The 10,725-nt window shown below is 41.9% G+C and overlaps 1 long non-coding RNA gene across 2 annotated transcripts; it reads left to right on the forward strand.

Moving 5' to 3' along the window:
• The first annotated feature begins 4,245 nt into the window (after positions 1 to 4,245).
• Positions 4,246 to 9,361, forward strand: LOC141407928 (uncharacterized). Of its 2 annotated transcripts, none has more exons than XR_012419430.1 (4): positions 4,246 to 4,317; positions 5,137 to 5,269; positions 5,385 to 8,286; positions 9,102 to 9,361. It is a non-coding gene; the product is annotated as an uncharacterized lncRNA (long non-coding RNA). The 2 variants fall into 2 exon arrangements; XR_012419431.1 differs by having other exon boundaries at positions 5,385 to 5,507.
• Positions 9,362 to 10,725: the final 1,364 nt, after the last annotated feature.

The raw sequence follows: 10,725 nt of genomic DNA on the forward strand, positions 1-10,725 counted from the left end.
CTGGAGAATTTACTTAATTTTTTTTATTTTTTATTTTTTTTAGAAAGAGGGTCTCATTATGTTACTGTGGCTGGTCTCGAACTCCTGGGTTCAAGTGACCCTCCTGCTTAAGCCTCCCAAAGTACTGGAATTACAGATGTGAGCCACAGTGCCTGACTCTCAGCCAAGTTTTCAATACCCTTCCCTTCATGACACTGCCTCCTGGATCACTTCTTTAGCAAGAGATGACCCCAAAAATCCAGACCCTACCCAAACCAAACAGAACCAGTAAGGCACTAGTCAGATGGGCACCTACAGAAGGTGCTAAAGCATCTCTGGGACTCTAAAAGAATTTTAGAAATAAAATGACATGGAGAAAACTATATTAACCTGACTTTCTCAAGGCTATCACCATATGTATTTGAAGGTGATATAGTTGACTCTTGTACTTTGTGGGGGTTAGGGGCGCCAACCCCCATGCACTCGAAAATCCAAGGATAACTTAACTTCCCCTAAACTCCTATTAACTACCAATAGCCTACTGCTGACCACAAGCCTTATTGAGAACGTAGACAGTCAATTAACACATATTTTGTATGTTATATGTATCACATACTATATTCTTATAGTAAGCTAGAGAAAAGACAATGAGCCGGGCACCAAGGCTCATGCCTGCAATCTCAACACTTTGGGAGACTGAGGCAGGCCGATCCCTTGAGTCCAGGAGCTTGAGACCAGCCTGGGCAACGTGACAAAACCCTGTCTCTATAAAAAATACAAAAAAATTAGCTGAGCATGGTGGCGGGCGCCTGTAGTTCCAGCTACATAGGAGGCTGAGGTGGGAGGATCGCTTAAACCCAGGTAGGTCAAGGATGCAGTGAGCAGAGATCACGCCACTGCACTCCTGTCTAGACAACAGAGTGAAACCCTGATTCAAAAAAAAAAAAAAAAAGAAAGAAAGAAAAAAGAAAACCATGAGAGACAAAATATATTTACCATACTGTACTTATTGAAACCATAAGTTTATGTTATTGATTTACAAGATGAATTGTCTGCCTGAAAAAGGCAGGCAACCTAAGCTGCAGGCCTCAACCTATCATACATATCAAGCAATTCCACTCTTTCTTATAATGTCACAATTTTCCTTCACTTCTTGGGAGTACTTCTTGCATCACTGGTAGCACTTGTTATGGGTCCCATGATGTCATTCAAGGTTTATGGCATTGCACTAAACACAGCGAAAAATACCTAAGAACGTTATGAGATCACTTTTTACTGCCACAGGCAATTTACTGGAGAGATGAGCTGCTCGTGCAGAGATGATTAGCGGCACACAGCATCTTAAGTGGAAACTTGCAACCCTTGAGCTCACAGCAATAGCAATAGGAGGTGGCTATGAAATTATTACAGTAGTACAGTATGTACTACAGTTTTTTGTTTGTACTTTTTTTGAGACAGGGTCTTGCTCTGTTGCACAGGCTGGAGTGCAGTGGTGTGTTCATAGTTCACTGCAGAGTCGAATTCCTGGGCTCTAGTGATCCTCCCACCTCTGCCTCCTGAGTAGTTAGGACTATAGTCATATGTCACTACACTTGGCTATTTTTTTAACTATAGCTAATTTTACGCAATTATGAGTTAATACTGCATCTTCACATTTGTTGACATTTCTCTTAACTGTGAATGGCACCATGCACCATCTGTTTGTGTGTAAGTTTTGGTGAATTTTAACTTTTTATAATAGATGTGTGTATATTTTATGGTAGTAAATGAAAACAATAGATAAGTATTTGCATATTTTCATACGTTGATGACATATGATATTTCCTTTTTCCTTTTCTTGATATTTCTAGGGTATGTTTCATCTGTGGGTTTTTTCAAATTGTCACAAATCTTCAAAAACCCTTCAATATATTTATTGAAAAAAATCTGCCCATAAATAGACCTACACAGTTCAAACCTGTGTTGTTCAGGGGTTAAGTATACTAATAAATACTTGGAGTATTAGGAGAAGGGAGGATGATGTTAAACTGCCTTCTAGAAAGACAGCTATGCTTAACTACAGGACTCTAATTTCTTTAAGCCAGTAATGCAAGTTTGGGGCCAGAGCTGAATTGCTTGTAATAGATGATGCAAAGTATTGTCACAAGAGGTCTTCCTTCCCAGTTGTTGCTTCATGCATGACCCAGCTTCTCTTCTAAACAAATGTTGAGCAAACATTTATTTAAAGGAAAAAGTGACACTGATTTCTTAGTTGCTCTGAGCATCTGTATATCTCAGGTTGGCAAGGGGTCTTGGCAAGAATGGAGCAGAAGCCCAAACCTAGATGAGCCATCAAATCAGGCAGACACCAAGGTGACAATTTGGGGCAGGGACCAAGGTCAGAGCCCTGTCACAGGAACTGTGGAACAGACTTCTTGAATTGGGTAGTGGTCCAGTTATTGAAAGACCAGCCCACATCCCAAAAGAAAAAACAGTAAAAGATCTGACTAGGCAAATTTCCAAATGAAGAAAAACAAATGGCCAATATGAAAAAAGGAAGTGTTCAGCCTCATTAGAAAGTAAAACAACAAAGGGTATTTTTTTCCTTGTCTGATTGGCAAAGTTTCTTTTTTCTTTTCCTTCCTTCCTTCCTTCCCTCCCTCCCTCCTTCCCTCCTTCCCTCTCTCCTTTCCTTCCTCCCTTCCGTCCCTCCTTCCTTCCCTTTCTCCCTCCTTCCCTTCCCTTCCCTTCTCCTTCCTTCCTTCCTTCTTTCCTTCCTTCCCTCCTTCCCTCCCTCCCTCCCTCTCTCCTTCCTTCCCTCCTTCCCTCCCTCCCTCTCTCCTTCCTTCTCTCCTTCCCTCCCTCCCTCTCTCCTTCCTTCCTTCCTTCCTTCCTTCCTTCCTTCCTTCCTTCCTTCCCTCCTTCCTTCCTTCCTTCCCTCCTTCCTTCCGAAACTCATTGTTGAGGGAGTGGTGAAACGGTATTCTCAAGCACAGCTGGTAGTTGTGTGAGTTGACACAGCTTTTCTGGAGGGCAATTTGGCAGACTGTATTTAAAAATTCTAAAGACAAGCACTCTTTTTGATCCAGCAATTCTACTTCTACGAATTTCTCCTAAGGAAATAATTAGAAGTGAACACAAAGATGAATAATAGCAGCTCAACATTTACAGGGTGTTCACTCTGTGCAGACAGTATGCTAAGCACTTAGACTTAGCTCATTTAGCCCTTATAGCAACATGCAATGTGAGGAGTATTGTCAAGTCCATTTTTAGGTGGGGAAACTGAGTCCCAAGGAGGTGGTGTAAGTTGATTAAGTTCAAGTAGCTGATAAGTGACAGGATGCTTAAATCCTGATCTCTTTAACTCCAAAACCCATTCTCTGAACCACCTTGTTATCCTATCCTCTGGAACACTGGGTGTAAAAAAGATGCTCTACATAGTCCCGTTTAAAATGGCAAAAATTCTGAAATAAGCTAAATGTGCAAGAATTGGGGAACATTAAATAAATCATGTAGGATCATATGATAAAATACATAGTCATTAAAATAAGTTCTGAAACAACAATGACACCGGGAAATGTTCATGATATATCAAATGGGGAAAATGATGTATAATAGTTATGTCCCATTTTAATTTTAAAAATGCATATGTGCTATTTTTATGAAGTTTAAAAATAGGAAAGACCAGGGTGTCATGATCAAGGTTGGAGGGGAAAGAGGTTGTCAATTGGAAAGCCTGCTGGGTTGCATGGATGTATACATACACAAAAATTAAGCCAGTTGTACAGTTAAAATTTGTGTGTTTTATACAAGTTTATGTAAGTTATATCTCACTTTAAAAATACATAAATGCATAGAAAAAGCCCTGGCCAAAAAAAAAAAAAAATTAGCAGTGATTGTTGCTAAGTGTAATTTTCATTTTATTCTTTATACTATTCTGTGTATGTATGGGCTTTTAAATTTTTTTGTTTTTTAGTTTTTGGGGGTTTTCTTTAAAGATGGGGGCTTGCTATGTTACCTAGGCTGGACTCGAACTCCTGGGCTCAAGCAATCCTGCCTCAGCCTCCTGAGTACCTAGGATTACAGGCACGTACCACCATGCCTGGCCTTCTGTGCTTTCCTTCCCCTGCATTCCCCATCCCTTCAATGAGCCTGTATTATCTTATTCTTGGGGGCTGGGGGAGAACATGCACATGACGGCCAGGCTGTAGTCCAGACCTAGAACCCTGGGGGTGGCAGAGCTTTTCAAGGACTCCAGTGCTGGGCACCAACCTGAGTCTGATCTTGCAGGCACAACACCGTGGTTCCAAGGAAGCAGAGAAAGGTGGAGAGAAGTTCAGTGGCCAGCCCTGTTTGGAGGTAAATGTGAGTGAGAGTCCCTGAGTAGCCTTAGATGAACAAGAAGCAACACCCTTAAGATAAGTGCCTCCGACTTTAAAATTCAACTGGGCAAAGGCTGCATGTAGCCATCCTGGCCACTGAGCCGTCGTGGTCACAGCAACAATTCATTGTTCAGCTGCCAGTTGGATGCCTTGTTGCTCACTGGTGATGACACCAGGTCTCCAGGGAGCACACTGGCTGTCCATCAGAAGCCTTTTTCTGGCAGCAGTGAGCCATCTCTGCCTCCTCTCTCTTTTAAAGGGGCGGCTTCTGCCTGGGCAAGGGAACTAGGTTTGGGCCACCTTGATTCTTTCTTTCCATTTCAAGTGTAATTCCAGGGCGGTGGAGAAATTAGAGAAGTACAAGGTAGGTTACTGTGGGTGTTTCTCAAGATCCCAGCTTCAGCTCACTCCTGACAATAAAATCTTGCCAACCAAGACGTGGATCAAAATAAAGATGGATCTAAAAATTAAAATCCGGTGGATATAAAAAAATTTCACTAAATGTTTCTAGTGGATCTAAAAAAATTACATTTTAAAAATCTTTGGTATATAAAATTGCTGGTAAATATTAAACAGGCTTAAATATAAAATGAGGAAAAATAACTGAGAATTATCAGTTATTTCCATCTTCCTTACTAAGAAATACTAATTTGATTGAAGCCATCAAATGTGCCTAGTTAAAAAAAAAATTCCACATTTCTTAGCTTCTGTTGCAGCTAGGGGTGGCATATAACACAGTTATGGTCAATGAAATACAGACTAGGAATTCACAGAAAACTTTCCTTTCCTGATTTAGTCATTCTCTCCTTTTTCCTGGGTGGAGTAAGAACATGATGGCTGGAGCTGCAGCAGCTGTTTTGCAATCATAAGGAAAATCCCAGGAGAATTAACAGCCCCTTCAACCGTGATATCTTTGAAGCACTGAAATGGTGACGGCAACTGCCTAACTCTTCACTACTTGTTTATTTAAGACACTAGCTTCTCAGGCTTTCTGTAATTGACGGCTAAAAGCAATCTTTTTTTTTTTTTTTTTTTTTTTTTGAGATGGAATTTCCATCTTGTTGCCCAAGCTGGAGTGCAATGGTGTAATCTCGGCTCACTGCAACCTATGACTCCCGAGTTCAAGCAATTCTCCTGCCTCAGCCTCCTGAGTAGCTGGGATTACAGGTACGTGCCACCAGGCCCAGCTAATTTTTTGTATTTTTAGTAGAAATGGAGCTTAACCATGTTAGCCAGGCTGGTCTCAAACTCCTGACCTCAGGTGATCTGCCCACCTTGGCCTCACAAAGTGCTGGGATTACAGGCGTGAGCCACCACGCCCGGCCTAAAAGCAGTCTTTAACTGATTCACTCCATTAAAGTAAAAATAACAACACAGTAAAAGTAGCAACATAAAACAGGAAGTTAGGGGAGAAAAGATGGAAAAGTATAACAGTGCCAGTGTTTTATTGCATGTAGTCACCATCTAAAATTGATATATATGGCTAAAAACAACAATGTCTGTAACCTCTTAATGTTTTCAGGAGGGATCTTTAAGGGGCTCATATATTTCTTTTGGTGGAAAAATTGCTATCTAAAGTTCATAAATTCTTTCTTTGCATTTGTTTCTAAAATTCCATTAAATTCAAGTAAAATAAATGAAATACCCTTCAAAACTTAAGAAGAGTATTATAATATTAAATAATTTTTAGAAATTATTTCTGATTACCTGTCTGTATCGATGCATTGAAAGATGTGTGGAGTGGTGTTCATCTCATATGAATTATGTTCATTTCTGGCTTTTTATTTTTGTTTTTAAACTTTTAATCTTGAAATGATTGTAGATTTACAGAAAAGTTGTAAAGATGGGACAGAAAGTTCTGATTTCCTCCTCACTCAACTTCCTCTAATGTCAACATCTTATGCAATCATGCTACATGTATAAAAATTAAGACATTAACTTGGTAATTATTATAGTATGATGCTGTTAACTACAATGCGTACTTCATTCAGATTTTCTAATTTTTCCACTGATGTCTTTTTTTATGTTCTACTTTGCAAACCAGAATACCACATTGCGTTTAGGTATCACATCTCCTTTGTCTCCTCTGGCTTATGACAGTTTCTTGGTTTTTCCTTTCCTTTCAAAACCTTGACACTTTTGAAAAGTGGTGGTCAGATACTTTTAGAATGTCCCTGAATTTTGACGTGTTTGGTGTTTTGTCATGATTTGACTGAGGTTTTAGGCTTTGGGGAAGAAAACCACAGAAGTGATGTGTCTTATCATCCCATTCATTACATGAAAGGGCACGTGATCTCCACATGACTTCTCACTGGTGATGTTGACCTTGATCATTTGACTTTTTTACTTTATTCTTTGTACTTTTTAAATATTGCTTTAATTCCTTATAATGAGTGTGTCAAAAAAGGGAATTTGGAAGTGCTACATATACTGAAGAACTCCACAAATGTGAGGGTTAAATTTTTTATTTGAAAGACAGGATTGATGTCCAAGGCTTGGCTGAAAGAGGGAGGAGAAGATAAGTATAGCTACGACATCAATGTTTAATTGCCTGGAGGCCAGCCAGGGTGGCAGGGAAAGATGAAGATGACTGAGATTTATGTAACTGCTAGCAGAGCAAAGAGTTAGGGTCTCATACAAATATTTCTTAATATTGATACATTTCCCTTTAGCCTATCCCTGGGTGAGATTGGGGGTTACCCCACTGGCCAAGTTGGAAATGGCATAACAGCAGAGAGCTAATTCTGTTGCAAAAGCGAATGGGCGTGGGAACTAATGTTGACTAAGCACCAGGTATGTTCCAAGTGCTTGACTAAATCATCACAACTCTGCCTGCTAAGTATGCTGGTCATCTCCATTTTATGGGGAAATGGAGACTCAGAGAAGTAAAGTAACTTGCCTAAAGCCACTTGGCCAGTTAACCATCAAATGTCTATCAGGCAATGTACCAGGCAGGCACAGGAAAGTTACTGTTTGCATCTAGATCTCTGTGACATTAAAGCCACACTCTTCCCCCTACCCTCTACTTATACACACTTTACACCACCTGCTTCCCAGGAAGGCCTGCAGACACGTACAGGAATCCCAATCATGGGGAAAGAAGATGAGCTTCTGCGACTATTCCAATCCATAAGATTTTTCAAATTCTTCACAATCTCTGTCTCATAGATCAGAGAGATCCATGAAACCCCAGGTCAAGATCCCACCACCCTCTGAACGATTTGGACAGCTATTCTCTGCAATCAGATGGAAGAAAGGGCTTGGGGTAGCTGGAACAGCCTTCCCTTATCCCTGCTCTTGACAAGACCATAGGATGCAAGGAGAAACAAAGAAAGAGAGGGTGAGAGGTGGCAGGGAAAAAGAGAGGCGGGGAGAGAGAAACTGTTTAGTTTTGGATTCCTTATTCCAGTTAGCCCTAAGGCCAGCTCCCAGTCCCTCCTAAGGATGGATTTGAGCCAAATAGAAACCCCTTTTTATTAAAGCTAGTTCAAATTTGGTTTCTTTAACTTGAAACCAATGTGGGCACATGGACGGGGCCCCAGTATCATTTACTATCTGGTGGTAACCATGTCGCTGCTGATTTTTGTGGTGAAACTGATGAGGTGGAGAAGCAGTTCACCTTTGGCTGGTGCTGCTACTGTTGTTGCTGCCACTGCCAGCAATATGGGGCTTGGTGGTGGTGGTGGTGACCTGTGGTGGTGCTTGTGAGTGTGACGATTATTGGAGGGGCTAGCGATTATGGGTACCAAAATTCCTTGGCAGAGATGCTGGTTATTGGAGGGGCTAAAGATCATGGGTACCAGCACCCCTATTCAAGGTTTGTCTCTTTCTTTTATGCTTTGTATTTCTACAATGGCCCTGGGGAGTGAAATGACTTAGAATTTCATCTTGTCAAGACTGGTAGATGAAAACATGACTGAAGAATTAATGTGCATTCATTCCACCAGTTAAGTCCTGTTGTATGTATTTTTTAACAATGCATGCATTCCCTGGGGCTGTAATTTATTCTACTTGCCATGATGTCATGGTTCACTACGAAAAGTAGGAGCATGGTGACTTCAGACTTCTCAACACATTAAACCTATGAGCAGAGTGTAACCCGCCAACGTTGCGCCCGGAAGTCCTGAAGACTTCTGGGATGGACTCATCCTGCATCAACGAGCCTAGTTGTTTTCAGCTAAAGCTTGTGAGTATGAGGGTACAGGGACTGTGCTTGTAAGCAGGCCGGCGTGCTGCTGGGGGTGCATCAGGTAGAGAGACTATAGCGTGTGCATCTGTTCCTCTCTCTCAACGTCTGCCCGAATCTCCTTCACCCTCCCCGGAGTGAAGCATGAGGCAGGAGCAATGCTCACATTTCACTCCAAGCACCTACCTCGTTATATTTTCAGCAAAATAGCTTTCTACCTAAGAAGTATTCTGGGACAAATGTAAAGTTTATTCATCCATTCAATTAATGTCAGTGATGAGCCATGCCCTTGTCTAGGTGCTGGGGGTGTAAGAGTGGAAGGAAGGAACCCACAAATCCCTGCTCTTATACAGCTGACACTCTAGTGGATTTAAACATGTCTCATTCTCATCACACATAGGTGAGGAAACTGAGGTTAATTGACTTAACCAAGGACAAACAGTAAAGGGCAGAGCTAAGATTTTAAGTAAGGTCAGTCTGATCCCAAAACCCATGCACCTGACCAACTCTGTATTATCTTCAGTGAACATTTTTTAAAAATTTGTACTGACCAACATCTTCTCACCATTCTTCAGGTACTAGAAACCTCCATTACTTCTGGTAAACCACTCTTTCCAATCTCCAAGATCATCTAGAAAAACTCCAGTAAAGGCATCCTATCCTCCTTCAACTGAAGAATGGGTACATAACCCAAATGTCATTCCAATGCCGGTTTCTGCTATCAAGACCTCCTGGATGTATGACTTTTTTTTGTTCTCAAGTAGATTTTTCAGCTTTGCCTATGATTCTGTAAGCCATCCCATATTTTTCCAATAAACCTTTTTTTATCCAGTTATACAGAGTTCACTTCTGTTGCATGTAACCAAAGAACGAAACTAACACATCATCCCTGCACCCTCTAGGTCTTAATTTGACCCAAAGCAAGTTCTGTTATCTACTAACTAGAAAGTAGTGCACCCACCTCACAAGTAGGAAATCTTGTTTGCTTGAGCCAGGCCTGCCGACATCCCTGGCTTCTGGCCCCTTGTTCAGACCCTAGCCTTCCAGGAAAAGCTTCCCTACTCTGCACTGGGGCTGCCAGACTTGCAGATGCTGCACACTCAGCAAAAGCAGTGGAGGAGCCTGAGCTATATTTGAACTTCTCTGAAAGCACACAGACGCAGCCCCCTGTGCTCTGGCTGGCCGAGGGGACTGATAATTAACAGTACTCTTGTTCAGCGCACAAATGGAACAGGTGATGGGTCAGCAAGTTCAGAATCAGAGCCACAGCCAATGTCTCCATCCCCAAGTCTATTTTTGGGTCACCACAGATGCTTATTAACACCACATATCAGGGCTACAGGACAGACAAGAGACTTGTCTTGGGGAACTTGTCAGTCAAAATTACATTGAGTTGTATGTAACAAGTCTGACCAGATACAGTTTTTTTCCCCTCACCTAACAAGAAGTTCAGTGGTAGGCAGTCCAGGCGGGTACAGAGGCTCAAAGAAATCCTTAAGGGTTGAAGCTCTTTTTATCTTCCTGATCTGCTATCCTGAGCAGCTGGCTCTCACCCTCATAGTCACAAGATGGCTGCCCCACTTCCAGAAGTCTCACCTACATTCCAGGTAGGAATAAAAGCAAAAGCAAACAGGAGAAGTCATGTTCCTGATGAGCTTTCCCTACCCCTTTGTATGAGGAAGACAAGAGATTCCAAGGAAGCCTCATCCAGATTTTCCTGTTCCTCTCATTGGTCAGAACTGGGTCAGAGGACCAGCTGCAAGGGTATTTTTAACTGGGCATATTGTCATTCAAACAAAATTGGGATTCTGTTACTAAGTAAGAAGGGGAGTAAAGGCATTGGTTAAGTAACTAGTAGTGTATGTCACAAAAGGTAAGATGGGAAATGGGTCATCATCGAGGGAAGCCTCTAAGGGGCTTAGTCACAGGTTCTCAGGACCACACAAGGTGGACCCATTTCCAGGGTCCCCATGTGGAAAGGCAGAGGGCTGGAGGGAGGTCTTAGGGCTGTTCACAGCCCCACCCTCGTTCTCATGGTAACCTACAGCGAAAACCAGGAGCCACATGAATCTATCCTTTATTTATTTATTTAGAGATGGAGTCTCGCTCTGCCGCCCAGGCTGGAATGCAGTGGCACGATCTCGGCTCACTGCAACCTCCGCCTCCTGGGTTCAAGCTATTCTCCTGCCTCAGCCTCCC

Source organism: Macaca fascicularis, chromosome 10, assembly GCF_037993035.2.
Source record: "Macaca fascicularis isolate 582-1 chromosome 10, T2T-MFA8v1.1".
NCBI classification, from domain to species: domain Eukaryota; kingdom Metazoa; phylum Chordata; class Mammalia; order Primates; family Cercopithecidae; genus Macaca; species Macaca fascicularis.